The 24,944-nt window shown below is 42.5% G+C and overlaps 1 protein-coding gene across 7 annotated transcripts in view; it reads left to right on the forward strand.

Moving 5' to 3' along the window:
* The first annotated feature begins 361 nt into the window (after window positions 1-361).
* The window catches only part of AMBRA1 (autophagy and beclin 1 regulator 1), a 172,101-nt gene continuing 147,518 nt past the window's right edge, over window positions 362-24,944 (forward strand). For 4 of the 7 annotated variants that reach the window (XM_070383435.1, XM_070383437.1, XM_070383438.1 and 1 more), the window contains exon 1: window positions 362-601. The gene's annotated coding sequence lies outside the window, so the exon portion shown is untranslated. The remainder of the gene's footprint in view (window positions 602-24,944) is intronic. The other 3 variants (XM_070383439.1, XM_070383440.1, XM_070383442.1) reach the window with 1 other exon arrangement.

Raw genomic sequence — 24,944 nt, forward strand, 5'->3', positions numbered from 1 at the left:
ATCTTTTTTAAAATTCACCTCACTGAGCCAGTAAGGTCAAATTGGCTCAGGTGGGATAAATACTGTTGAGAGTCCATAAGGTAGTCGCTGAATTACAGTTAAGTAACAAAGTGTTATTATACTAAGACTTGCTCTTCAACATTCTCAAGAGAAATTCCGGTTCTCTAAACAATTTAGACAGCCCGCACTCGACACAGAAAATGGCAGAAGCCCGTCTACTCTGACTCCACGGCTTATGATCTGGGTTCGTTTATTTACGCCTTGGACAGGAGCCGGACCTGAAGTTGGAGCGAAGCTGTTTCTCGACGCTCAACTGCGGTTCCCTGAACGATTGCTTGGGCGCTCCTCCTTTGAGGTCTGGGGCGTTCGTCTATTCGGTGATCTCCTGCGCCGTCTTCTCGCTTGATGTCTCCCGAGCGGCAGCGGCGGCGGCGGCGGCGGCGCCGGGTCGAAGGCTTCTCGTCCGCGAGGCCCCCGCGCTCAGGCTGCTTTCTCCCGCCGGTCGGCGGAGCGGACCTCTCGCTTCCTTCTTGCCTCTCCTTCTAGTGCGCGGCTCAGTCCACCCGTTGGGCTGCAAACCGAGCCCCCGCCCGCCTCGCAGGTAGGCCCGGGAGGAGCCTGGGAGGCCCCGGCCCGGCATCCTTCCCCTGCCGGGTTCGGAAGACCTTGGCGCCGGCGGGTGGGTAGGTGGGCGGGCGCGCCGGTCGGCCGCGGAGACTCAGGCAGAGGAGGAGCTACACGGCGGCGGCTTTCGGGGGCGCGGTCGGAGAGGCGGCGGGCAACGGAGGGAGAAACCGGAAGGAGGGAAGGGATGCTGGGGTTGCCGCCTGGAGTGGTCCGGGAGCGAGGGCTCGGTGGGTCCGGGGAGGGTGTCGGTACCCCCAGTGTGTGGGAGAAGCCTCTTTCTAGCAGCGGATAGAGCTTTGCGCGCTTTGGCCTCCCGCCCCCCAAAGGCTCCGGGTGTCACGACTCAGTTGCACTGGGGGACACTCTCCGAGTCCGGCCTTCGAAGGGACCCTTGACTAGGTGGAGGCCTGCGGCCGCAGGGCCCTCCGATTCCTCTGAGCCAAGTGTCACGTTCTCGCCTATTTTTGGGTAGGGAAACTGAGGTTGATCTGGGACGTGACTTTCCCCATATCCGGCACAGATCTTTAAATGTACTGTGAGTTCATTTTTTCGTTGTTTACCAGTTCATTGTGTGTGTCCCCCCGCCCCATACTTAACCAGTCATTTTATCCACATAGTGATTTGTCGTTTGATTGTCTCTCTAGTCCCTCCTTCCGAGGAATATAGGTAGATTCCGTCCCTGGAGACTTCAGAAGTAAAGGGAACACGCAGTCTTGCGGCTGGTTTTGCGTTGAAAGTCTGTATCATTTTAGCGGGAGGAGTCATGACAATTTCTTTTTGTTTCTTGATAGAAAATTTTGTTTGCTCCCTGGTTTGCTTTCGGTTTGGTACTTTCTGTCTCCTCCTTCCTCGCAGCCTGTTTCTCACTGGAAGTCTTTCTACTGTGGTGTTAAGTACTTAATGTCCTGAAGAGGATGGTCAAGATTTTGAAGTCAGATATTTGTCCTGAGAGACTGCTTTCTAGGAAGAATCCAAATAAAACCCAAGGAGTCTCTTTTTTGCCAGTGTTGTTGTATTTCATTAGTGACTTAGTTACTGCGTATACTAGAGTTTAAAAGACTATGTGTAGAAATCATTCACATATTGACATATTTAAATCGAAAGTTTAAATATGGGAACTCCATTATTTTTTCCTTTTCTCTCCTAGCCCGGAAACTTTGGAGACTAAATGTTCTTCCTCATTTTATTTTCATTGGATTTAGTGGCATGATTCTAATTTGTGTAATTTCTTTGTTGAAAAAAATAATCAACCTAGAGGTCATTCTAGGTTGAATAAGTATTTCCATAGTACAAATTTAGAATCAGTAGGAGTTGGGTTTTCTTAAGGGAGAAGAGACTAAATTTGTAGTCCTTGGAGGGAGACTATACAAGTCTATGTACTTTAACAAATTTAGACTTCTCACCTGAGTTTTGGAAGGATTATTGTTTTTTCTTTGTATTATCATTATCATCATCATTTTAGTGAGGTCAGCAGGATTTAAATATAGGGGCCCTTGATCTTGAGTGATTTCCTAATTGCCAGATCCTGAGTGCTCCCAGGAAGAGATTAATGAAGAGTTACTAGACTGTCTTTATGGAGACTCTATATTGGGAAGTTAGGCTAATGTGTGTTCTCTGAAAAAGTTTCTATGACAGAAGAGAATTTAATATCAGAGAAAAGAATTTAGAGGGCTTCCCCGATTCCATCCCTGATCCGGGAAGAACGTCTGGAGAAGGAAATGGCAAACCACTCCCACACTCTTGCCTGGGAAATCCCATGGACTGAGGAGCCTGGCAGGCTACAGTCTATGGGGTTGCAAAAGAGACACAACTCACTGAACAGTGACAACAACAAAGAATTTAGAGGAGGGAGGGACATATTCCCCTGGAGATTGATAGGTTCTGCATAGAATTTAGAGTTAGTGGCTCCTAATGAATGCTAAATAAGAAATGAAATTTGCTGTGAGTGTCAGGAAGAAATGTTAGGAGTATTTTGTTATGCTTTCGTGGAAAATAATTAGCAGAGGTTTAAGTTGAATTGAAGAGGACAAGAAATTTGGTTGTGGTGGAAAGGGTGGAACTTCTTATCAGCTTCCCCCCTGCTTTGTGGTAGACATTCACTCAACTTTTACCTTTCTGGGTTAACTCTTGTGTTCTGCTAATGTCAGATCAAGCTCTCTTCTGGCCTTTCTTTCAGAATTTACAAATTCCGAATGTGGCTGAATTATTCTGTCTTCTCTTTTAGTAAGAAAGTTCTTGGGGATTGTTAAAGATGTGAATTTCTTTGAATGTCTTTTAGAACTTATCCTGAAAGGAGTTATGTATACCACTTAAAAAAGTTTCATTATATATATCACTTGAAAGCAGTTGGTTATTTTTATTAACAGAATAATAGCTTAGTTTTATACTGTATAATTTTCAAAATATTTTGCAACTTGTGTTAGGTTACTTATGAGACTTTTATCCTTTTGATCACGGTCCTTTATGCTGCTTATTAATACTGAATCCAAAACAGACGTTTATGGTCTTCAAGGATCTTGTTGAACGTTGACAGTTTACATGGGTGGTTTATCTCACTCTTCCCGTTTATCTGACTCTTAAAAGACTTGGAAGGAAAAGTTTGTTGTTAGCACACTGCGGCCTCTTTTTTAAAGATACTTCTCAGCCCTGATTGAGTTATTTTGGAATGAGATGCAGATCTTTTTGCCCAGTGGTTTGGTTTACCAAAAAAAAAAACCTAAGGTTTTTTCAGTTCCTTTAATCATAGTCATGCTCGTTTCTTTCTCCAATTGTTCCTCATAAACCCAGAGAGAACTTTCTGTTTCTTGTCATATTTTTTTGTTTGTACGGAAGTGCTGTGGTACCACCTCTGCTGCGGCTTGGGGATATAATTGATGTTTTATATTTTCAAACCCCTCCTCCCCCCAAGTTAATTAGATCAGGTTTTTTTTTTTTTTTTGGTCCCTTTTTCTCAAAGCTAAAATTAGTTACTGATAGATAAAAATTTTGTGACCAGTTATTGTCAATATATTTATGTGTCAGTAGTATGCGGCAGACTGCCAGAGCGATGTGGCTGGAAGAAAACAGATTAAGGAATCAGGCGGCCTGGGTTTAAGTCCTAGGTTTACCATCTTACTAGCTGAGAAATCTTGTACGGACTATTTAAGGAGGCCATAGGGAAGATTACTTTCCTTTATTGAGCATTTACTGTGTTGTATTCTTTACAAGTGTTAATCTCACTTAATGCTCAGAACAGTCCTTGAAGGTACATATTATTTTCCCCATGGATACTCAGATCACAGAGAAGTGAATGATTTGTCCCAGATCACACAGCACGTATGTAGCAGAGGTAGGACTCAAATTCAAGGCTTTGAGCACTTTTATGTGTCTGTATTGAAAGGATGGGAAAGATAATGCTGCTATTGTAATAACTTCTGTTGATAAAAAGAAGATACTTGAAGCTGCTTTGAAAAGATAAGGTGCTCCTCCAGTGTTAACGTCTGTGCTATCTTACAGCAACAATGACTTGATGTCGTCTGGGTTCTCGGTCCGCTTGCTTCTTTGAAGGCAGCGTTGTGCCTGACGGTCATGGAAAACAGAAGCGACAAACATTAAGTGCCCTGGAGAAGCTTACTAAAGTGTTTGTGTCAAGGGGCACGTCCTTGGAAGTGCGAGGGAGAGAAGTTTTAGGTGCTGCCTGATACTCCCTCTATTCCAGTTAGTCCTGGCTTGTTTGTGGATTAGTGTAGTCTTTTCTAGCTTGTTCTCTGTCGCCTTTGCTCTTAGGGTTGATAATCTTCACTTCTTTGCCTAAGCTTTCTCCTTTCTTCACTGAGCATTGTTGCGGTACTGTGTTTTTGTTCTGAGGTGTGAAATACTCCAGTCAGACCTTTTGGAACTCTTTCTTGATTGCAACTGTATGTTTCAAGCCTCACCTTTTCAGACTTCTATTCATCTAACAAATAATTACGGAAGGCTTATTAGATGCTGGGGTACAAAAGTAAGACATGAGTGTTCCTGACCTGATGGAATTAATTTGAGTGGGGAGCAGAATTGACCAGGTATCTGATAAAGATTGAAATGTAGGCTGTGCTGTAAAGGAAACAGACAAGGGCTGAGGGGAGAGAGAGAGAGATGAAGGCATGAGGAATGCACTGGGCGTTTGTGGGAGTTGACAGTAAGTCCCCTAAAAAGTTGCAGTCACAACATACCACGATTCAGAGAATTAAAGTTCTCCTGTTGCCATTACAATGGAAGTCTTCATAGATTGCTGTCTGTAATGTTTGTCTGTTACTTAATGTATGATAACACTGGATTTGGCTTAGTAAAGGATCAGATCAGATCAGTCGCTCAGTCGTGTTCGACTCTTTGCAACCCCATGAATCGCAGCACGCCAGGCCTCCCTGTCCATCACCAACTCCCGGAGTTCACTGAGACTCACATCCATTGAGTCAGTGATGCCATCCAGCCATCTCATCCTCTGTCCTCCCCTTCTCCTCTTGCCCCCAATCCCTCCCAGCATCAGTCTTTTCCAGTGAGTCAACTCTTCGCATGAGGTGGTCAAAGTACTGGAGTTTCAGCTTCAGCATCATTTCTTCCAAAGAAATCCCAGGGCTGATCTCCTTCAGAATGGACTGGTTGGATCTCCTTGCAGTCCAAGGGACTCTCAAGAGTCTTCTCCAACACCACAGTTCAAAAGCATCAATTCTTCAGCGCTCAGCCTTCTTCACAGTCCAACTCTCACATTCATACATGACCACAAGATAACCGTGACTTAATGAATATCTAGCATGCTTGACTAATGAATTTAATTTTTACTTCTTATAGTTTCCATTTATTAGTTTTTTCCCTGAAGAAGCTATTCTTTGAAAGTTGAGTTCAGTGAATTTGAAAACTGCGTATGGGCCTTCAAGTGTTCATAGCAGGGAATAAACTGAAGTATTTAGCTTTACTTAAAGGAGAGACCCTTTGCCCTCAAAAAAGATCTTCATGACCCAGATAATCACGATGGTGTGATCACTGATCTAGAGCCAGACATCCTGGAATGTGAAATCAAGTGAGCCTTAGAAAGCATCACTACGAACAAAGCTAGTGGAGGTGGTGGAATTCTAATTGAGCTATTTCAAATCCTGAAAGACGATGCTGTGAAAGTGCTGCATTCAATATGCCAGCAAATTTGGAAAACTCAGCAGTGGCCACAGGACTGGAAAAGGTCAGTTTTTATTCCAGTCCCAAAGAAAGGCAATGCCAAAGAATGCTCAAACTACCGCACAATTGCACTCATCTCACACGCTAGTAAAGTAATGCTCAAAATTATCCAAGCCAGGCTTCAGCAGTACGTGAACCACAAACTTTCAGATGTTCAAGCTGGTTTTAGAAAAGGCAGAGGAACCAGAGACCAAATTGCCAACATCCGCTGGATCATGGAAAAAGCAAGAGAGTTCCAGAAAAACATCTATTTCTGCTTTATTGACTATGCCAAAGCCTTTGACTGTGTGGATCACAATAAACTGTGGACAATTCTGAAAGAGATGGGAATACCAGACCACCTGATATGCCTCTTGAGAAATCTGTATGCAGGTCAGGAAGCAACAGTTAGAACTGGACATGGAACAACAGACTGGTTCCAAATAGGAAAAGGAGTACGTCAAGGCTGTATATTGTCACCCTGCTTATTTAACTTCTATGCAGAGTACATCATGAGAAACGCTGGGCTGGAAAAAGCACAAGCTGGACTCAAGATTGCCGGGAGAAATATCAATAACCTCAGATATGCAGATGACACCACCCTTATGGCAGAAAGTGAAGAGGAACTAAAAAGCCTCTTGATGAAAGTGAAAGACGAGAGTGAAAAAGTTGGCTTAAAACTCAACATTCAGAAAACGAAGATCATGGCATCTGGTCCCATCACTTCATGGGAAATAGATGGGGAAACAGTGGAAACAGTGTCAGACTTTATTTTTCTGGGCTCCAAAATCACTGCAGATGGTGACTGCAGCCATGAAATTAAAAGACACTTACTCCTTGGAAGAAAAGTTATGACCAACCTAGATACCATATTGAAAAACAGAGACATTACTTTGCCAACAAAGGTCTGTTTAATCAAGGCTATGGTTTTTCCAGTGGTCATGTATGGATGTGAGAGTTGGACTGTGAAGAAAGCTGAGCGCCGAAGAATTGATGCTTTTGAACTGTGGTGTTGGAGAAGACTCTTGCGAGTCCCTTGGACTGCAAGGAGATCCAACCAGTCCATTCTGAAGGAGATCAGCCCTGGGATTTCTTTGGAAGGAATGATGCTAAAGCTGAAACTCCAATACTTTGGCCACCTCATGCGAAGAGTTGACTCATTGGAAAAGACTCTGATGCTGGGAGGGATTGGGGGCAGGAGGAGAAGTGGACGACAGAGGATGAGATGGCTGGATGGCATCACTGACTCTGTGGACGTGAGTCTGAGTTGGTGATGGACAGGGAGGCCTGGTGTGCTGCAATTCATGGGGTTGCAAAGAGTCGGACACGACTGAGCGACTGAACTGAACTGAAAGGGAGAGACTTGGAGTTTCCCTTATAACTTAGCAGTAAAGAATCCGCCTGTAATACAGGAGCAACAGGAGGCTCAGGTTCTATCCCTGGGTCAGGAGGATCCCCTGGAGGAGGGTATGGCAACCCACTCCAGTATTCTTGCCTGGAGAATCCCATGGACAGAGGAGCCTGGTGGGCTACAATCCATGGGGTCACATACGAGTTGGACAGAACTGAAGCGATTTGGCACACTCGCAAAGGGAGAGACTTAGGAGAATTGTGAAATTAGGAGAGGGAAAATGTAGGCTGCTGTTGAGTGTGTATATATTAATAATAACACCTACAGTCTTGTTTGGTACTTTTCCTTCAAAAAATTAAAAGCATTTTACAAACATTTTTTTCAGCTACTCACTGGAATCATATTTATGTCTGCAGAATTAACTCAGGCAAATTTCACATTTCATGATTTCATTGTTTGTTAATTTCTACTTCCCAGGATAGAACACACATTGTCCCATGAACCAAAATTATGTTGCTTTAGGTATATATGCCAATGATATAATGAAACATCTGAAATTTTGCCGAGTTGGAGAGGATTCATCTGCGTCCTTGATTTGGGGAGAGAATCGGAGTTTTCAGTCTAGCTGACCTGTGGAAACAAGGCAGAAGAATGTGTCTTGCCAAACTCTTGGAATAATAGCATAGTGGTCCTGACTGAAGGCAGGCAGTCTGGGTCCAAATCACAATGCCAGTACTTACTAGCTCTGTGACTTAGGCAAGTTACCTAACCTCTCTGTGCCTCTCCTCATCTGTAGAACATCATACAGTTGTTGTGAGAATGAAATGAGTTGACATATGTAAAGCATTTAGAGTAGCACATTGCACTGTGCACTCCAGCTGCCAAATTGTTTTCAATATCATTATAGCAAGCTAAAGATCATATGTTTCTCAAAAGCAGAACAGATAATAGTGATGCGGAGATTGAAGTTTAGGGTCTTTTGAGAAAGCTTGAATAAGAAGTAGGAATAAGGGACAAAGCATATAAGTTGTCCCTCCTTCCCCTCAGTGTCCTTCTGAGTAACTTAGAGTAAGAGGATGAGCCTTGCTGGAAAGGAGGGAGCCTCCAAAGAACAGTGTCTGAAAGGACTCCAGATACAAGACAGACTTTGAGACTTGGAGGAGTTTGTAATATATGTAGCAAAACAGTCCAGAGCTATTTTAGGATCAGAAAAACACTTCTTTGCAAAACAGGTAGAAAATATTCAGTATCTAATATTTCTACTAATACTAGTATCTAGTAAAGTTAGATGAATTTTACCATCTATTTTGGACTGTGATTGGTGCTTGAAGGATCTTGAAGAAAATGATTAAAGCTGTGGAAGAGGGTGATACTTCAGAGAAAAGTTGAAGCTACCAAGTCTCCTTGGGTAAATTTCTGGAAAAGTGAACTGTGTTTTTACTTAGCTATGAAGACTGAGCATCCAGTCAAGTTAGTTTTTTTTTGTTTTTTTTTTCTCTTATCCCTTTATGCCATTATAAACTTTGGGTTTGTTCAGTCTTTGCGTTAACTGTTTATGTCTTTATGTCCAAATCTCTATAATATTCCTGCTGTATCATTTACAAAAGCCTGTTAAAGATGGTAGTAAAGTCTTTTCTCCAGTCGTTCATGCAGGGAACGTCTCCCGAATGCCTCTGGCGGGTGGTGAGGGCGCCGCAGTGAGCACTGGTCAGAGCCCGTGCTCACAGCAGCGCTTCACAGCAGGCGCTGCATCACTGATTCTCTTCATTCTTAGGACAGCCTGATGGCGCAGGGGCTTTGGTTCTCCCCGTTTTACAGATATGGACATGGTGGCACAGAGAGGCTAGGCAGTTTGCTCAAGGTCATGGAGCTCGAAAGTAAGTGGCAGAACCAGGATTTGAATCCAAGCAGCCTGGCTCCCCTGCTCCAGATCCCTAAATTATTCTGATTCTAAACTACTTTAAACAATTCTAAACTCTCTAAATTACTGCTACTATACCAGGACTACAGTGAGGGGAAAAAAAAAAAAAACATTGTTTATGCCCTTATGCAGAGTGTGATCCAGAGGGAGAGAGAGACAGCAAACAAAAAAATATGCAAATATATAATTATATAGTGTGCAGAGTTTTATGATGGAAAAGTAAAAAGTATTATAGTGGGGGGGGCATGAATTGTATTGGAGCTTTGGGGGAGGTTTCTCTGAAGAAGTGAGGTTTAGGCAGACGTGAGAAGGACGAAAGGGGAATGGAAGAGAATAGCATGCGTGAAAGCCTTGGGGTGGGAAAGAACTTGGCACGTTGGAGAACCCGAAAGACGCCTGGTGTGGTTTGAATGCAGTGAGCAGGAGGGAGAATGCGGGCATAGGGAGAAGAGAGGGACTTAGGCAGGACTGTGTCAAGGATACTGTATTTTTCCCCTCAGTATAATTGGAAGCCTTTGAAGGTTTTAAGAATGAGTGTTGTGACCTAATATATGATTTTTAAAAAATTATTCTGGCTACGTTGTGGAAATTTTTGGGAATCTTTGAGGGAAAAAATTGGAAATTGTGGAAAATCTGAAAGAGGAGGAAGTTGGGGGACGTCTAATACTTAGGGTGATTTATAGTGGTCCAGGGGCTTCCCGTGTGGCACTGGTGGTAAAGAACCTACCTGCCAGCGCAGGACACACCGGAGACACCGTTGGGAAGATCTAACCTGGAGGAGGGCCTGACAGTCCACTCCAGTATTCTGGCCTGGAGAACCTCATGGACAGAGGAGCCTGGCGGGGTACAGTCCATGGGGTCGCAAAGAGTTGGAAGCGACTGAAGCAACTTAGCACGTGCGCACACACAGTGGTCCAGGCAGAAGATGGTGATGGTTTGGATTAGGCTGTAGGCACAGGAGACGGAGGAAGGCAGAAAGATACAGTAGATATTTTAGAATGAGAACAGGAAGGCTTAATGATGGATTAGATATGTGGGAAGAGAGAGGTATCAGGTATGATTCCCAAATTTCTGGTGTGAGTATCTAGGTAGATTAAATTGCTAGTTCTGAGATGGAAGCATAGGAGGAGGAGGAGATTCCAACTATTAGGAAAATTGAGGGAAGGCCTCAGTTTCAGTCGTGCTCAGTGTGGGTTATCTGTGAAATAATACAAATGGAGACATGAAGTAAGCAAGCTGTTACTGAGCTAATGCTCAGAAGTGGTGCTGGAAATAAATCTGGATGCCCGTGGTATACAGGTAGTATTTACAGCCAAGGAAAATGGATGCATTTACGCAGACGAAAGGTGTCCAAGACTAGGATTAGAAGATCACTCAGCACTGAGCTCCAAGGAAGTTCGGAGAAAATCTCAGAAACTGAGAGAGGAGTGTGTTTCAAAGAGGAAGTGACCCCCCCTATATTTTGTTTGATTTAGCAAAACAGAGATCACTGATGATCATAGCAAGAACAGCGTTGAAGAAGTGAAAAGGGAGGAAGTGGAAATGGTTGGTGTACTTTGATGATTAGCATGTCTGTCTTCCCATAAGAAGTAAGACTTTGGGACTTCCCTGGTGGTTAGACTGCGGGCTCCCGATGCAGGGGGCCTGGGTTTGACCCAAGTGTTCTTTGTATATTATGCATACTGTATCAGGTATATAGTTTACAAAAATTTCTCCCATTCTTAGGTTGTCTTTTTTACTTTCTTGATAGTCCTTTGATACACAAAAGTTTTAAAGTGTGAAGTTTGATTTACCTACATACTACTGGTGTCATATCTAAGAATCCGTTGCCAAATCCAAGGGGTCATGAAGATTTTCCTGTCTTCTAGGAGTTTTGTGCAGAGAAGGCGCTGCCGTCTCGGGTCACACAGAATCGGACACGACTGAAGCGACTTAGCAGCAGCAGCAGCAGGGAACTAGATCCCTCATGCCACATCTAAGATGTGATGCAGTCAAATAAATGAATAAAATTTTTTTTTAAAGTAAGACTTTTAAGAAAATGAAGTACTATTAGAATGTCCAGGAACGTAGGAACCATACCATTTCATTTTGGTGTCCTTGGCTGCTTTTAACCTTCATGTCTTGCAAAAAAGTTGTATTAAAGCAGAAAGGGGAGAGGGAATGAGGATATTTGCAATGATGAGATAAAGATTCTCGTTTTTATATGTGGCCTCAGAGTTTAAGGCTTAGGTACTTTTCAGCTTTGCTATCATTAGCCTTTCTGTCTTACTCCCTACCTAGTGGGTCTTTTGTACTTCAGTATTACTGGTTTTTAAAGCTCATTCCATATCTAATTAGCTGATATGCTTGGTTATTTATTTTATTTCTCTTTATTCATTCACCTGTTTATTGACTTTTCTTTCTATGTAGGATACTGTGTAATTATGACTATAGACTTTATTTCAGTTTCTGTTTTGTTTGCCTTTTACACACTCTTTACTCAAAGTCTAATTGGATATATTGAGGTAATATTAAAATTTTGGCTACTTTTCTACCTAGAATTTTGTATGATGACTTTCCTGGGAAAGGCTAAGGATTTTATAGTAATTGTGCCCATTAGTTCTCCTAGCAGTTTTTTTTTTTCTTTTAAAATAATTTATCGAGGTAAAATTCACAAAACATAAAATTAACCATTTTAAAGTGAACAGTTGAGTGGCATTCGCATAATATTGTGCAACCGCTACCTCTGTCTAGTTTCAAAACATTTCCATCATTCCAAAGAAATCCTCTTTCCAATTGAGCAGTTTTTTAAAATTTTTTCTCCACCTGAAATCCAGCAGCCTTCACTCTGTCTCTCTGGATTGATACATTCTAAACAGTTCGTGTCAGTGGGATCATCCGATACGCAGCCTTGGGTGTCTGTGTACACACACACCGTGATTTGTTGGTCCGTCGTCTGTTAACGAACGTTTGGACTTGGCTCCACCTTCGGGTGTTGTGAATAGGGCTACTGTCAGCATGGATGTGTGTGCACTTGTTCTCAGTTGTTTTGGGTATGTACCTGGGAGTGGAATTGCAGAGCCCTCTGCTAATGTAATTGTTAATGATTCTTTCTGAAATGTAGGGATCAAAGCCAACACCTGCGGTTTCTATAGAGTGTGTGTGATTTGTGAGTTGTTGGCTTAGATTGGGATTGAGACTCTCTTTCCTGTATGTTTAACTTTTTCAGGAACTGAGTTCTCCGTTACTGGTTTTATTCTTTGCATTTTACTGATGGCATAATGGAGGTACAGCATCTGCATGATTTTAACTTCCTATCATCTTCAGAGCAAGTCAGTGATGGAACTGGTAGTTGAAGGCTCCTAATTATGTCCTTTGTCTCAGTGACCCATTTAAAGCCATGTTGCATTTACATGAAGTCGTTTGAAATAGGCTTCCTATATTTTATAATCCTCTTGAAGGGATGTTGTTCAGGTGGTGTTAAGCAGATGTTCTCTTTCCATAGTGGACAAGACAAGAGGAGATGTGTTTTAATTGCAACAGAAGGGATATAGATTACAAATTAGAAAGAACTTCCTGACTACAAGATACTTAAATGTTAACCAAGGAGGGTTGTGAACTATCTTTCCCAAAGACTTCGTAAAGATCTTTCTAGGATGATGTTGGTGTGGGCTTGTTAAGAAATGAGGGCAATGACAAAGATGACTTGCTGAGGTCCCTGTTAACCCCAGGAAATAGTAGTGTGATGGTTAATCAGGCAGTGTTGCTGGCATTTTAATGAGTATATTTTCATTTTCCTTATGAAGAAATCATCGTTACAGAGTAGGTGAATTGCTCAAGGTATCCTGGTGAAATAGAAGATTAGCATTCTGAACCTTCTTGGCTCACATGTTGAACGCTTAGGGATGTGGTTTATTATAAACGAGCCTTTTCATGACGGTATGATGTATTATTGTTGTGATTCTTCTCTAAGCTGTAGGGGTCAAAGCCAACACCTGCAGTTTCCATAAAGTTGGTAATTTGAGAATTGTTGGTCGGGCTTAGATTGGAACTGAGAACCTTTTTCCTGTGAAAATGGACTTAGTCTCCTGTTACACATACAGAAAAGGGAGCACATTTTCAGTAGCAGACTAAGATAATAGATTCTTTTTTAAAATGTATTTTTAATTGGAGGATAGTTGCTTTACAATGTTGTGTTGGTTTCTGTGCCTCTGCAGTGTGAACCAGCCATGAGTATACCCATGTATCACCTCCCTCTAGAGCCTCCCTCCCCCGCATCCCCCATCTCTAGTTCAGATAAGCTCTGGGGCTGAGCTCTCTGTGTTGTGTAGCAACTTCCCACTAGCTGTCTGTTTGACACATTGTAACTTTTACAATGTGATGGAATTGGTGATGGACAAGGAGGCCTGGCCTGCTGCGATTCACGGGGTCGCAAAGAGTCAGACATGACTGAGCAACTGAACTGAACTGAACTGAACTTTTACACACTGTAACGTATGTAATTCAGTGCAACTCTTTCAATTCATCCCACCCTCCCCTGCTCCCCCTCGTGTCCACAAGTCCCTTCTCTACGTCTGTGTGTCTCTACTCCTGCCCTGCAAATAGGTTCATCGATAAGGCGATAGAGGCTTAGTGGAGAGTTTAGGAAGGACCAGGCTAATGTTGCCTGGGTGAAGGTGCCCATGAGATGGGCCCATTTTTGGTTTGTGGTGCTTGGAAGAATAGGAGCCAGAAGATGGGCAAAATGAACATTAGATTCTGTTGCAGAACGTAAGCATAAAATTACTCATTAAATGCAGTATTAAGTTGCCAATTTATATGCTCAGCTCAGGAAGTGCCAAATTTAAGGTGCTTAGATCAACACTAACTCAGTCGCGTGACACTTTTGGTCTGGATTATGGTGCCTTGTAGGGTATCTCAGGTCTGCTAGGAAAGTTGTGCTCTGAGATCCATGGGTCATTGACTGGAAACTTGGCTGGGAAGGAGTATTACCATTGGTCTCTTTAATGAAAGGTTTGCTAGTTTATTTATTTTAGTTGAGCTATGGGAGCATTTACTTGTTTATGTCTCCGCTACTGAAAATACCATCAAATTGAGCTTTCTTGAATTGGCAACAACTATTACCTCTGCAGGATAAAAGAGAGGGGAGCCAACTTTTGAATACTTACCGCATTCTGGGAAGTTTATATTTATTCCTTCACTTAATAGTCATAAGAAACCTGTAAGGTGGATGGCAACATCTCTGTTGTAAAGGATAAGAAAAAGTGATGCCTCCTGAGGGATCTCTGGGCTCTTACGAAAATCATGTGGTGAGGTCCATTGGTTCTCATACGGGTGTGTGTGTGTGTATATGTGTGCTCAGGCACGTCTGACTCTTTGGGACCCCACGGACTGAAGCCTGCCAGGCTCCTCTGTCCATGGAATTTCTGAGATAAGAATACTGGAGCAGGTTGGCATTTCATATATATGTGCTATTTTTATATTTTATGTTTTATATGTTATATTTGGTTTGATCTGTTTTATATTTTAGTGTTTTCGCATAAGATATCATTTGGACAAAGGATTTTGCTAATTAAAAAAAAGGAAGAAAACATGGAAGACCACCAAGGAATCATGAAAGAAAATTAGCAAAGACAACCAGAAGATTGAACAGATGGCTAAATTACATAATTGCTATTCAAGAAATAATGTTGAAGTTTGAGGCTACTTGATGTCACAGCCACATGTACAGACAGGACAGATATTCTATCCCTAGGGAGCATGGAGTGGGCGAAGAGTATGGACTCTAGAGTTTAAATTCTAGCCCAGCCCCTGGCAGCTGTGGGGTTTGGGGATTCTTCTTTAAACCTGGTGTGCACCAATATACATGACGATGTAACACCTTTTTCAAGAGTATTCGTAAGGATAGGGAATAGCATGTAAATACTCTTGAGTGCCTGGCTCATAGTATCAGTAGGTACCCCCTCACTACTAGCTCCTGCTAAGATACTGATGACATACGTGGTGATGGCAGTTTTTAGTGTGTTAACATCTCCCTCCCAAATGCCTGCAGAGCTGCTTCATATCAAGGGTGGGTGGGGTAGAGTAAAGGGTCTCCTTTACCTCTGTGTGTATATATCTCAGGGGTGCCTAGCATTCCTGTTTGTGATAAAGATCTCTTTAAACTGCACATGATTCATGAATGCATCTATTGTTGATGAAAGGAGAAAAACTTGAACATCACTAAGTTTGTTTTCATTGGCCATAAAGAAGAAAGAGTGGAAAGGAATGCCATACAATGAGTTGAGAGACCTGGGCTTTTTGTCTGAGAGCTGCCCTTGTGAGTCTTATAAAAATGGGCAGGTGGGTTTATACCTTTTTAAGACTCTGTATTCAAAGTGATATCTAAGTCACATTTAACTTTGTACATCTGTGATTTGACTAAAAACATTCATTTCTTTTCATTGCCAAAATTTCAAAGCATTACAGCATTAAGGAGCTTTCCGCTGATTTGAGCTGGCAAGCTTCCGTTCATACTGAGCATGTCTGGGGCAGTGTTTTGTATAGAAGGCCACTGCACACCTTTTGCCAAGGATCACAGAGAGAAACATGTGACTTGTAGAATATCCAAATGGAACTGAAACTAAGAACAGTTGTAAGGAGGCTAATGTGAGAGAGTGTCTCTTGCTTTGGGGCTGATGGTTGGATTTTTAAACCCACAGCACTTTGTGTAACACTTGCCATGTTTCAGTATGGTAGTTATAGTGCCAGTATACTGCCGCTGCCTTCAGAAAACTCTGATGTTGGAGACCTTTTCTGTGTTGTATTTGTTGGTTTTTTATCTCTCTGTCACTGTCACCTATAATAGGTCCTGGTACATATATAGTCCCCCCAGACATGCTAAATGGAAAAGCATCTGATAAAATGGGAAAAACGCTTGTAGCTTTGAATGCCATCTTCACCACGTACTGGCTGTTTGATCACGGGCGAGTAATTTCACATCAAGCCAGCTTTTGGTCTGTAAAATGGCAAAGGGGTAGCAAGGGGCTCTGGAGATGGAGTACGCAAAACATGAAGCACTTAATAGTGGTAGTCTGCACTGTTATTAACAAGATATTTTGCACTTCTGCTTGAAGGGAAGCTTGTTTGCTGTGGCTTCAGTATGTGGGAGAATTATCCCCTCTTGCAAGTTTTTGCTCAAAAGAAATCATTTGGCATTTCTTCCTCTGTGGGCCCATAAGGATGGTTACTTTGAGGAGGCAGAGAAGGGGGTAGGATCCTGGAAGAGCTGCTGCAGACCTTGCATTTCTGCAGATCTCTTTAGAATGCCACTTCTATATCGTGCTCTCACTGAAGGCACCTGACTCAGCGACAACACGCGAGCATTAGAAACATTTGCCCCAGTCAGAGAATATTCTATACCTGCCATCCTGCTTGGCACTTAAAGACTTTTCCCCCCCAGTTCTCTATGATGCAGTGATTTTTAAAAAAAGTTGGCCATGTGGCATATAGGATCTTATTTCCTCCAATCAGGGATTGAACCCATATCCCCTACATTGGAAACACAGAGTCCCAGCCACTGGCCTGCCAGGGGAGTCCCTGTGTGACAGGTAAAGAAGGTAGGCTTTAGGTTAACGTAGTATATATGATACCATTTTGATACAGAAAACAAAATCTGTTGACCACAGACTGTTGTTTTACTTGTTGCAAGAGGCGTGTTTTTTTTTCCCTTTTTTTCTGATTAGCCTTTGTTTACAGATAATTTTAGGTTTATAGGCAGTCTTAAGAAATGATAGTGAGGTAGATCCATGTGCCCTGTACCCAGTTCCCCCAGTGGCAATGGTAGCATCTTTAAAAACCATAGTACACTGTTAACATCCGGGGTGCTGCCACTGATACAGCCAAGACAGCAAACGTTTCCATCCCGCAGGGCCTTTCCTGACACCCTTTTATAGTCACTCCCACCTCCACGCCACCGTGAGGTGACGCTGCAGTCGATGAAGTGGCAGTAGAGTTTTTGTGCAGAGAATCTGGAAAATATATTCTCTGGGGGAAGGCGGCCAATATCTCCCTCCCCCAGCTCTGTAATCCCACAGATCTGTCTTCCTTTGTCATTTCAAGAATGTCACGTAAATAGAATCATATAGTATGCAACCTTTTTTTTTTTTTTTTTTTAATTAAAATTTTTTTGTTGGGGGCCCGCTCCATGGCTTGTGGGATCTTAGTTTCTAGGCAGGAATTGAACCTGGCCCAGACAGTGAAAAGTACTGAGTGCTAACCGTTGGATTGCCAGGGAATTCCCAGAATGTAGCCTTTTGGATCAGTTTTTCTTTGATCAGTGCAGTGTAATTCCCTGGAGTGTCATCCAAGTTGCATGTATCAATAGTTTCTTTTTAATTGCTGGGTAGTATTCCCAGGTTTGGATATGCCTTAGTTTCGTTTAATGACTTGCCCACTGAATAACTTCTGAGTTTTTCCCCAGTTCTTGACTATTACAGATAAAGCTTCTATAAACATTTGTGTATAATTTTTTTGTGTGAATGTACATTCTCTGGATAAATGCCCAGGTGCAATTGCTGGGTCATACGGTATGTATTGCTTTAATAAATTTTTTTTAAAAGGAAGAAAATTAGAGGTAAAACAACTAGTTAAATGATTCCCTAACCCTACATTTCTTTCTTTTTTAATCTTGGCTGCACCAGGTCTTAATTGCAGCACACGGGCTCTGCAGTCGTCCTTTCGGGGTGTGAAGTCTTTAGTTGTGGCGTGCAGAGTCTTTAGTCGCAGCTTGTGGGCTCTAGTTCCCTGAGCACGGATCAAACCCCGGCCCCCTGCGTTGGGAGCACGGAGCCTCAGCCACTGGACCACCAGGGTAGTCCCTCAAACCCTGCATTCTTGGTGCACATAATTTACTTACATCGATTGTTTGCTCTAGCATCAAGGCAGTAATAATCATAACACTGTAGTTTTCCTTGTCTCTTTCAACGGATGATCTGTGTATATATTACAAATAATAATTAACACAGCCTACCAGGGGACAAGTAATGGTTAGCACTGGTGAGGTTAGCTCTGTTATAGATAGGGAGGTTAAGTTGTGGATCTTGTGGAATTAGGTTATAGCCCTGTGTTCTGACTTGGAGTTATTCAGATTTATTCCTTTTCTCTTTATCTCCTGAATTAACTCTCTGTCACATAGGTGTGAAGACATGAAAAAGGTTTTTGGTTTTTTTTTTTTTCTGTATCTGAGGTTTACTGCTTGTTCTGTAGAAGCAGTATAGCAGAGTGGTTAGAGCATCTACTTTGGCATCTGATTGAATTTGAGTCTCCCCTCCACATGGGCAGATCATTTAACCTTTCTAAGCCTCAGTTTTGTGGTTTGTCAGTGGGGATAATGACACTGTACTATCTTCATGGCGTCACTGTGAGAAGTAAATGAGATAATGTGCAGAAAGAGGCTTAGCTAGTACTGTCAGGTATGCTGCATTCAGCGAATGTTCCGTGAAAGTGTTGTTTTAAATATGTTATATTCTACCACTCGTCTTTAGCGGTCAGTGGATGATAAATATTGGTGGATAAATATTGGGATCTTACTGCCATGTGTGTAAAGGCCTTAAGTTTGCTGTAACTTTTGAGGTAAGAATGCTTCCTTTGAAGGCTATTTCAAATTTAGTCTTATATATGTAGTTATTTCGGAGAAGGCAATGGCACCCCACCCCAGTACTCTTGCCTGGAAAATCCCATGGATGGAGGAGCCTGGTAGGCTGCAGTCCATGGGGTTGCTAAGAGTCGGAGACGACTGAGCGACTTCACTTTCACTTTTCACTTTCATGCATTGGAGAAGGAAATGGCAACCCACTCCAATGTTCTTGCCTGGAGATTCCCAGGGACGGGGGAGCCTGGTGGGCTGCCATCTATGGGGTTGCACAGAGTCTGACACGGCTAAAGCGACTTAGCAGCAGCAGCAGCAGCACCATGTAGTTATTTAAAAATAGGAAGTGATGTTGGATTATATGGTAGTATTAATTTGAATGAAAGTATTTTAACGTTTCTCCTTATTCATATTTTCTCAGGCTCATAGTAATAGAAAAATAGAAATGATTCTGAATTCTTGATTTCCTCCCTTTAATCTGTCCCCTCTAAACAACATTACTTTTTATATATTCTTCCTGGCATTTATCAGTACTTGAAAGTGTCACTCTTTTATTGCATAAATAAAAATAAAGGGCAGGAATCTCTCATTGGCTCTAGGATCCTCAGTACCTAGAGTAGTGCTGAGCGCCTAGATATTCAGTAAACACTTGCTGGCTGGCTGTAACTGCTTTTGCATCTTTCTTGTCCCCCCTAAGTGTTTTTTGTTTGGAAATTTGGGGAAATGCAATCCAACTTCCAGTCAGAGCTTAAAACGACTAGTTTCTTAAAATCCAGTGCCTTATTTTGATTGGCTGAGGAATGTGATTGGCGAGGTAGAAGGGCATCTGGACCTTTTAGCATAAGAGCTCTGCGTTTAATAATTTGACTTCTCCTTTTCCTGAAGCCTTGAGGGAAATTTTTCCTTTCCCTGTTCTAGTCAGCCAAGAACCTGACCTGGGCTGACTCTAACACTGGAGAACACTGAACACAGTATCTGCTGAGCCAAGGACTGGGAGTCGAGCTCTGATACTATCTGAAGGGAAAGCCTGAATTCAAATCCTGCTTTGCCTACTGACTCATCTTGCAAACCTAGATGAATTTCTTAACCTCTTCCAGGTTTAAATTTTCTTATTTGCCTGGTGAGTAATCCTATCTGTCTGGGCTTGTGAGGACACCTGATTTAGTGTCCTTAAAGCTTTTTTGACAGTGCTGTCGCTATGGCTCCAGGGGTGTCCAGGAACGACTGGGAGCCGTGTGGTACTCCAGGGAGCAGAGCTGGACTCTCTTGTCCCCAAAGACTATGCAGAAAACAGAAAGACGTGATCCTTCGTGACTTGAAAGCAGCTCCACTTCAGCCTCCTAATGCTGTTTGTAGATGAGAGGTACGTTGTTGCCAAAGCTGTTAGGCCTGCGTGCCTGAAGCAGCTGGGGTCCCTTCTCGATTCTGCGGTTAAGCTGTTTTTGTCTCTGTGAAGTTTCTTCCATCAAAAGCTACTCTTTTTGTCTTTCTTTCTCTTACTTGCCAGTAGGAAGTCTCTTGCCACTTTTGTGCACTTAGCGGTAGCCTTCCTGGTCCTGTTGATGGCTTGTGACTCAAAAATTGAGCTTCAGTTTCTTCTCGGTTCAGTGATTTCTTCTGTATTCTTCCAAGAACCTGAAGGGGTTCTTATGGTTTCAGCTCACTCTTTGCCCCAGAAGAGTCTGCAGGTTAAAAACTTCTTTTCGTTCTTCTGAGGTGAGAATAAGGAAGATTGTCAGTCTCAAATTTGGGTCTTACAGCCTTCTGCTTCCAGTTTTGATCATATTTTGTTTTTGAGCATACTTTCCTGCAGACATTAGGTTACATCCTTGTGAGTTACTTTTGGAAGCTCTAGTCAGCAAAATCTGTAGCAGAAAAGCTGGTGTTTTTTCCCTCCCCTTTATTAAAATAACAATCACTCGAATTTATTTAGTTTCCTATCTTCAAAGCATTTTGAAAGTTGTCAGCTTCTTTGTGATATACCCTTAGTGGTCTGCCTTACACTGAGTTTATATATTTAAAAAGCTTGTTGGGGGCTGTGGATATAAGAAAAAGAGGTCACATTGCTTGCTTATCTCTTGGTAAATTTGGGCTGACAACCTTTGTACAGGTATTTGATTCACTGTAACCTCTTAGCCTAACTTTCTAAAAGCAGACCAGTTGTATTTTAGAGTGTTTGTAATTCTGTTTTTGTTTTTGTTTTTAATTTTTTAATTATTATTTTTTTTATTTTACAATATTGTATTGGTTTTGCCATACATCAACATGCATCAGCCACAGGTGTACACGTGTTCCCCATCCTGAACACCCCTCCCACCTCCCTCCGCATACCATCTCTCTGGGTCATCCCAGTGCACCAGCCCCAAGCTTCCTGTATCCTGCATCGAACCTGGACTGGCAATTTGTTTCTTATATGATATTGTACATGTAATTCTGATGATTTTATACATGTAATTCTGAACATAAATGCTGTGCATGTCTGCAGTACAGGTGCAGGTTCTGTTAACATTAAAAAAAAATTATTTAGTTTATTTGGCTGTGTTGCGTCTTGGTTGCAGCAAGCGGAATCTTTGTTGCGTCATGCATGATCTTTCATTTCGGTGGGCGGACTCTAGTTGAGGCAGGCGGGCTTAGTTGCTCCTTGGCATGTGGGATCTTAATTCTCTGACAAGGGATTGGACCCACGTCCCCTGCATTGCAAGGTGAATTCTTAACCACTGGATCACCAGAGAAGTCCTCCACTAGCATTTTATTAATATTTCTAGTCTTTGGCTGCTGCTTTGGCTTTGTATTAATTTTGATTGTATAGGTCTTGATTCCATCAAATTAGTTGCTTTTAGTATGTGAGGTGATTAATTAGAGGTAGGTACTCTCTGTTTCTGCTTCATAGCCAGTGTAGTTTCCTTTGCACTTTCAGAGCTGCGTGTGCCAGACTTCTTTGTGCAAAGTCCTGTTATTGTGTATTCTGGTTATTGTTGGTTCCTAACTTGCCTTTTACTTTGAAAAGTTGTAATCTTGCCTTGAGCTTTTTGTAACTCCTGAGATATTCCAGAGATATTATTCCTTAAGATAGGAAGAGAGGGTGTTACTACTTTCAGTTTTTATACGTGGAGTGTGATTTGTCCAAGATTATGTAACACGTCAGTGGTAGAAATCAGTCATAGAAGCTTCTTATCTCTTAGTCTTAGCTTTACCAATTAAATCACATCACTTTTATATCCAGCACTCTCAAGCTCAGAATATACAGTAGCCCATATTCCCAGCCCTGCTATGAGTCGGACACGACTGAGCGACTTCGCTTTCACTTTTCACTTTCATGCATTGGTGAAGGAAATGGCAACCCACTCCAGTGTTCTTACCTGGAGAATCCCAGGGACCGGGGAGCCTGGTGGGCTGCCGTCTATGGGGTCGCACAGAATCGGACACAACTGAAGCAACTTAGCAGCAGCAGCAGCAGCTCTCAGAAAATCCACTGCTTCTGTATTTTGTTATGAATGTGCCCTGTTTCAAATATGAGTATAAAGAAGCATTGTTACATGAGTATAAAAATTACAAAAGACTCCTGTTCTCCCTGGGGTATACAGTTTTTAGGTTTGGGTCCCACCCTCTTTCCCCCCAGTTAGGAGTGGTGGGGATAGATCTGAGCTGTGCATACTCTGTTGCCTGGCTCTCTCCTGATTCATGACACGTGCATGATAAAATTACTGGTTGAGATTAGATAATGGTACAAAGTTCTCTGGTTTTGGAGATATTTGACTTGTAGAAATTGAATTGATGACCTTGAACCATCAGCACCACCTATAACTGACCACATTTTTTTTTCACCGAGGTGTTGCTCTTTATGACAGTTTAGAGTTTGCTTTGGGGCTTCCCTCATAGCTGGATATAAATAAACACACATTTCATTCTCTTCTGTACTAGGCACTGGGCTAAGTACTGGACTGGGATAGACATGTCCCAGAGTTTGTAGTCTAGTGAGGAAGAAAGAGCCCTAACAAGGAATTAGGTGCACTGGATATTAGGTAGGTAGTGCTTTAGTTATCTGTTGCTATGGAAAAACAACCTCAGTGGGTGTTTTTTCCAAAACTGGCAAGCATTTCTCCAAATCTCAGCAGCCACTGACTGGGTGTTCTACAGATTTAACTAGTTCTGACACACTCTACCTGGAGATAGCATCTGATCCCACAAGTTTAAGGGCTCAGTCCCACAGAACTGTACCACCTGGACTTCAGATGCTGATTGCAGGTCCAGGTTGTCACCTCTGCTTCTGATTGATGGCTTATAGGTGGGAGGTAACGCCCTGCTTGAGTTGGACTAATTTGATAGAGTGATTCACAGAACTCAGGCTTACACTTAGCAGTTTATTATAGAGGATTCAGATGAACAGCCAGATGAAGAGGTGCATAGGGCAAGATCTGGAAGGGTCTGAAACATAGGAGGTTCTGTCCTCATAGAACTGGGGTGTATCACCCTCCTGGCCTGTGAATGTGTTCACCAGTCTGGAAGGTCATCAAATCTTGTTCAGTAGTTTTTATAGTGCTTAATCTCCCCACCCATCTAACCCCTCTCCCCTTTCTTTTCCCTCTAATCACTTGGTTTTTCTGGTGACCAGCCCCATCCTGAGGCTTTCTAGGGTACCACCCTAAGTCAACCTATAAGTTTAAAAGAAGCTCCTTATGAATGACAGAAGATTTCTCTCACTCAGGAAATTTCAAGGGTTTTAGGAAATCTGTGCCAAAAGTGGGGACAAAGACCAAATGTGTATTTCTTATTATAAATCATAGTATCGCACCACTTCCAAATTTGTGGCTTAGGACGATCATGATTTGTTGCTTCTCACAACCCTGTGGTTTAGGAGTTTGGGCAGGGCTCGTCTGGTCGGCTCTTCTGCTCTGTGTCACATCTGTGGGGGTCGCTCACTCGTCTGTTTTCAGCTGGTGTCTGGGCTGGGTTAGACAGGACAACAGAGTTTCAACTCATTGGTCTCAGACCTTGATAGTCTTCAGTGTGGCCTCTCTCTAAGTAATGTCTTATCATCTAGGACCTCTCTATATGGCCTCTCTCTCCAGAGTGATGTCTTGAATTTCCTTGCAGCCTGGTGATTGGTTTCCAAGGGTGAAAGTGGATGTTGCCAGGCCTGGAATTGGCATATCATCACTTCTGCCACATTCTGTGGTCAACGCAAGTCACACGGTCAGCCCAGGTTCAGGGATATGTTCTTATTTCTCGTGGGTAGGGCAGCATGAGAGCAGGGCAGAAGAAACTGATGGAGACTGTCCTTGGAGAGGCTCTGTCACAGGCAGGCAGACCAAGGTGTGGAGAATCCTAGCTCTGGCAGTGCAGGGAGGCCACTAGCACATGCATCTGTTTTGTGGATAAGAAAGGGCTCATACGGGGGGCTCTGCATGCAGGCTCTGCGTTTCCTTTTGCCTGGTGTGTTGATGTCATACTTCATGTTGGATGAAGGGGTAATGCACAGACATGACAGAGTTTGTTCAATCACATTCATTGTTGACTATGTTTTTTGAGATTTACGTTCTGTTCTGGTTGCCTTACAAAAGTAGATGTACTGTGGCATCGATCTCTATTTCCTGATAGGTAATTTTCTTACTTAGATGGAGTTGGTGGGTTTGTAGTGTAATTACATAGTAACTGAATTTCATGGTGTAGTTTTATTTGGTACTTTATCAAATTTATTTCTGGTTGAAGGTTTTAAAGTCCTCTTTTCTCCCAGAAATTATGTAAATAAATTGCTATAAAGGAAGGAGTGAGAATTTTTTCTTTTCATTTTTCTTCAGCATCATTTTTTTTTTCTCTTTTTTGGCTATACCCTGTAGCTTGTGAGATCTTAGTTCCCCAGCTGGGGATTGAACCTGTGCCCTTGGGAGTGAAAGTGAGGTCTAGTCTAACCACTAGAGCACTAGGGAATTCCCCTCAGCATGATTCTTCAATTTCTTGACCTTTGGGGAAATGAACATTAAAAATACAAAGCAGGCTGATTTCCAGTTGATATGGTAAGACAGTGAAACATTGCTGGAGGGCCTACTGTATGTGAGACTAGCATGTGAAGTAGGAGAGGCCTCAAGGGAGGTTTTGTGTCAGGCGGTAAGGAGTGTTCTGTAGTGATGAAGCGTGTAGACGAGCCAGACTGCCTGGGTTTGGATTCTGAACCCACCGCTGACCGTGTGACTTGTTCTCTTAGGGCCTCGTGTATCTGAGGATTATAAGTGAGTTACTTTTTATTTAAAATGTAAAATGCAGTGGGAATGAAT

Source organism: Bos mutus, chromosome 15 (assembly GCF_027580195.1).
Source record: "Bos mutus isolate GX-2022 chromosome 15, NWIPB_WYAK_1.1, whole genome shotgun sequence".
In the NCBI taxonomy this organism is placed as follows: Eukaryota; Metazoa; Chordata; class Mammalia; order Artiodactyla; family Bovidae; genus Bos; species Bos mutus.